General features: G+C 37.4%; 1 pseudogene; it reads left to right on the top strand.

Annotated features, from left to right (window-relative positions):
- The first annotated feature begins 3016 nt into the window (after nucleotides 1–3016).
- Nucleotides 3017–4004, top strand: LOC140227749 (uncharacterized; annotated as a pseudogene).
- Nucleotides 4005–5495: the final 1491 nt, after the last annotated feature.

Raw genomic sequence — 5495 nt, 5'->3', positions numbered from 1 at the left:
GAAATGACGACATGAACTCCTGTAGCCTTCTCATAGAGCGATGACGGCACCGACATTGTTAACGACATTGACTACACTATCCTCATGCGTAAATTGCAGTCCTATGGTGTTCGTGGCATTCCACTTGAATGGTTTAAAGATTATTTGTCAAATAGAAAGCAATATGTGTACTCTGTTAACTCTGAAGTATTATCTATACAATGTGGAGTCCCACAAGGATCCATATTGGGACCGCTATTATTTCTAGTATATGTAAATGATATTTCAAACTCATCTAAGTCACTACAATATATTATGTTTGCTGATGACACTAATGTATTTTGTTCCAATTCTGATTTTCATTCGCTCCTAAGAACTCTCAATACTGAATTACCATAATTATCTATAAGGTTTAAGAGTAATAGATTATCACGTAATCTGAAAAAGACAAATTTTATGTATTTCTATAACAAGAAGCATAACAATAAAATGCAACATTTAAATATTATGGTGGATGGTGTATTATTGCAACAAAAAGAGAGTATTAAATTCCTCGGAATATATAAAAATGAAAATATGAAATAGAACGTTCATGTACAATATATCTCTGATAAAGTATCTCGTAATGACACGCATGAAGTGTTATATGTCCTTTGGAAGTGTTATATGTCCTTTGTTATTCAATATTTATGTAAGTGATATATCAAAAGGATTATCAATTGCTACTACATTTATATATGCTGATGATATTGCTCTGTGGATTTCTTGCAAAAATCTGAAATTATTAGCAAAGAAATTGCAGTCCTGTGTGGATATTTTATATGAATGGAGTAAATCCTGGAAAATGAATTTTTCAGCAGAAAAATCGTGTTATATGGTATTTACTAATAAGAAAGGTTACACTGATATGAATGTATGTATGAATGATTTGAAATTAAAGCAAGTACACAGTTATAAATATCTCGGAGTGGTATTTGATAGTAATTTGAATTGGTCAAAGTATATTGAAAAAAAATTAAGATTAGTTGTCAAAAAAGAATCAATTTGATGCGATGTGTATCTGGTGCATCATGGGGAAGTGATTTTTATGTCCTCAATTTGATGTACAGGCACCTTATCAGACCAGTAATAGACTTTGCTGCAGAGGTGTACGATTCTACCTGCAAGACTATTAAATCTACCTTGGATTCTATACAGTATCAATGTCTAAGGTTAGTTACAGGAGCTCTCCCTACAACGTCTTTAGAGGCTCTGCAAGTGGAGTGTGGCGAGATGCCTTTAGAACTTAGACGTCAGTTATTTTCTGATAGATTGAAGTACAGAATATTAAGTTCTAGTACCAATCACCCGTCAAGAGCTTGCTTTACGGACTGTTGGCAATATCACACGAGAAAATGTGAAGAAAATAAGAAATATCAACCCATAGCTGTTCGCACTCTAAATCTAGATGCGGAGGTAGAAAATGTCTGTGTACCAGTACACCCTCCATGGCATGTCGTAGAGCCTGAAATATGTTATGATATCCATAACAGGGTCAGTAAATCTGATATGGTTCATCAACAAAGAACAGTTAGCGAAGAAGTGATAAATACTCGCTGGATATATCATTTAAGAATATATACTGACGCATCCAAAGAGACTGATAGCGGTGCTACGGCAGTTGCCTTTTACGCTCCTCAGCTGAATGTTTCAGTAGGAAAAAAAGTTACGTCAATATCAGTATGTAGAGCGGAGCAAGTAGCCATAGTAATGGCATTAAACTGGATAGAAGAATTTCAGCCAGTCTCAGATGTGGTGATATTAACGGACTCTTCGAATAGTTTGCATGAAATAGAAAATGTTTCCAGTGATAGTGCAAGAAATAATGTTTAAGATTGCGAATTTATATTACATGGGAATAACAGTATCCTTTGTATGGATTCCTTCACATTGTGATATTTATGGAAATGAAATGGTAGATTCTTTGGCAAAAGCAGCCTTGAAAAGAGAATATGTAGATATATTTGTTAAAAAATCATATAGTGAAATACGAGCAATGATTGGGAGATATTATAACGCGATCTGGCAGAGTCAGTGGGACGCATCCGATAGAGGGCGCCATTTATATATCGTGAAGAATAATGTACTGCCGGTCACATCACTGAGTTGTCGTACAAGGAGAGAGGAAGTTGTTGCTTGTAGATTGAGATTTGGTGTGGCAAGATTAAATCATTTTATGTATATTATTGGCAAACATCCGACGGGAATGTGTGCCACATGTATGGTTCGAGAAACTGTAGAGCATTATTTATTACATTGTGATATGTTTGAAGATGAGAGGAAGTTGATGAAAACAGAAGTTAATCAGAAAGAGTTAAATATATATGTTTTATTACAACCACGCAATATACATATCGTTTTGAAATACGTCAAAAGGACAAATAGATTTAGATTGCTGTAGACCCTGTGTCTTTTTTTTTTCCTTTTTCTTCTCACATAGTTTCCTAGGTTTGTTTTTGTTGCTGTATTTATAGCACACTAACATTGTTGATAAACTCACTTTAATTAAGCTCCAAATGAAAGTGCTTACAGTGTGAGAGACCAATTATTACAGTATGAGAAATTGATTATTATTCAATTGTTTCTAAAAATTTCTGATATCTTCGCGCCCCCCGCCTGCTCTCCGTGTATATGAGTGGCCTAGGCCTTTGTGCTGAGAAGCCTGCTAAATGTACATAGCTGGGTTGGCAAGATTATACCATTAGACAGCGGTTGGCAGGTTGAGTGGACCAGTGCAAAGGACAGTTTTTTATGTTTATTTTATAACATATATTTTGAAAAATATTTTGTTTATGATAAGTGCGAAAAAAAAAATTAACGTGGTGTCTAAAAATAAAATAATGAATTGTTTGGCGTGAAATATTCGAGTTTTGAATGCAACGCCAAAATATATAACAACAACAACAACAACGCATGACACGCATGCGCAGCCAAATGGAGTAGACGCGCCATCTTTGAACTCCGTCCTCACCTCAAGAAATGATACTATTTTCAATGCCTTGAGGTAACTACTGACGTTGCAAAAGGGGTAAAATTACACTTTCACACCTGTAGAACAATTAGTGACTGCTTTTTGCTTCTTTCTCAATGAGGAAAACCTATGACTTGAGGCGCAAAACCATGCCTGGTCAATCTCAGCGTTCCACCGGTACTAGTGCTCAGTGCTCTCGCCCTAAGTCACCCGTCCCTCCATCCACGCAAAAAGCCGCAGCGCCAGTGACACCGTCTCGCCAGCAGTCTGGTGACCAAACGGACATGGAGCCAACTTTATCAGACGTGCAGAAAAAAAAAAATTCGTCGACTTCTCGAGCAAGGTATGTGCCAAGCTTGAAGACATTCATGCAAATATGTCCTCTATGAAGAAGAGAATGATAGACCTAGAGGCTGCAGTAGAAGATAATTCTGCTCGTGTATAGATAGATCTGGAGAAAGGAAGGCTCCCCCTATTGGAGGAAAAACTCCAGAAGGAGATTGAATCCTTGAAAGAGAAGCTGGTGCTATCGGAGATTTAACAACGAAAGTCGAATCTCCTGTTCTACGGCTTGGAGAAAAAATCAGATGAAAATGTGGAAAACGTGCTCCGAGAAGCGTTTGTGTGTCTCGGCTTGAGCGACGAAGAAGCCCAGTCAGTTGCCCTAGTCAACGCTCACCGACTTCCGAGGCGTAACAACGCAAACAAGGCTCCACAACCGAGCATCGCGAAGTTCGTGTACATGTCCCAACGGAATCGAGTGCTCTCCGCCTTCGAAAAACGACCACGACATCCCGTAACCGTTCAACCCGGAATCGTTCAGCCTAGGCCGAGAATCAGTGTGCGCGCCGACATCCCCCCGGCTCTCAAGGCTGAGCGAGGCAACCTTGCTGCTGTCGCGTATAAGCTCAGGAAGGAACAAAATCTCTCCACCAAGATCGTTGTCGTTAGTAGCAGGGTCCTGTTATTCTCCAAAGTAAAGAGTGCTTCAGAGTGGCAACCATACAAAGGATGAATGGTGAGCTTTGATGAGTTCTAGGCCCTATTTTCATACTGTCTTGGTGCAATTTTCATCTCGTACTGAAACTACAATAATAGATCTAATTAGACTGTATATATTATATATACTTTTTCTTTGTCTGTTTTTTGTGGGCTATGCTATAGCGATCCTGATTGTATTCTCACTGGCAGAATGATTGTTCTGTTGTCATATTGACGATTTACTAAATGACCTATATGAAAGACATGTTTAATTGAAGTGAAATATGAACCAGATGTTCATTTGTTGGATTATCATGATTTGATACATTGTATAACAAACAATTACGATTTAATGAGTTTATGTATTTCACTCTGGACCACTTGGATTTAAAGGTGCAACGCACATGCTGTTTATGTGTCCGTCATTAATTCACAGTGTAAATTCTATATCCCTGGTATGTCATGTATCCAACCTGTTGGTTTCTTCAGTACCTACACTAACCCTGTTCGATATGCATTATCATAATGACATGAATGTTATTTAGGTACTTAACGTCTATTCTATTTGTCTCAAGCCTCCGTCATAGCAAATAAGAGTTTTTACTCTTGATAATAACCTTTTTTGATATCTATTTTTTTTTTACAGTAGTTTTCAGATATTCAACAAATAGTAGGTATTATTATTTTGAAATTTGTCAGCATTTCTGTATGATTTTTATCTGCTAATAAAGGTTTTCCCGGCCAATTTCGCACTTTTTTCAGTCCACAACCTAGTTGCTGCATTCAATTTAGCACAATTTAGCCTAGACGGCATGCTCGGTATTTCAATTTTATAATCTTTTCATTCAAATTCATTTTGGAGCATTCAAATTACCTTTTACATCATTCGAATCAGCACTTTCTCAGTTCAAATTCGTAAGACAAGTACCATTTTGCAAATCGTTCATTCAATTTAGCACGATATAGTCACGTGATCACGTAAACGCTGCGCTCGTTCATTCGAATTCATTCTTCGGCATCCAATTTCGCATTTACTGCAGTCAATTTAGCAGACACGATTATGCTTTTTTTTTCTGATACCACCTTTGCAACAGTACTTTCAAAATAAGTGTATGTGTTTATAATGTGCGATTGCATTATTTCATTCACAGATACATTGATCTTAAGTTTGTTTTGTCAATAATTGGAGAAGGAGGTTTCAATTTACATTATTATTTCTTTCATCTGCATGTTTCAATATCATATTTGGTGGGTGCTAGATTGCGTTAATTATCATTAGGAATAAATAAAAGTTCTTGGATCAACTCTAGCCATCAATTTGTCAAGGTTATTACCCTCAAATGCTTCTATGATTCTCTCCCTGTTTTTGTCTCGCCCACCGGAGGTGAAGGCGAGACTAAGGGATCCAAATGGCGTCCGCCCGTCGTCCGTCCGTCGTCCGTCACAAATGTTAAAGTTTACTTGCAAGACTCTCTTATGATGCATAACTTGGCAACTGTTACAGCAATGGCAGCCACACTTGGGT

Source organism: Diadema setosum, chromosome 4 (assembly GCF_964275005.1).
Source record: "Diadema setosum chromosome 4, eeDiaSeto1, whole genome shotgun sequence".
Classification (NCBI taxonomy): domain Eukaryota; kingdom Metazoa; phylum Echinodermata; class Echinoidea; order Diadematoida; family Diadematidae; genus Diadema; species Diadema setosum.
The sequence above is the reverse complement of the archived record's forward strand: the minus strand, read 5'-3'. Positions and strand labels throughout refer to the sequence as shown.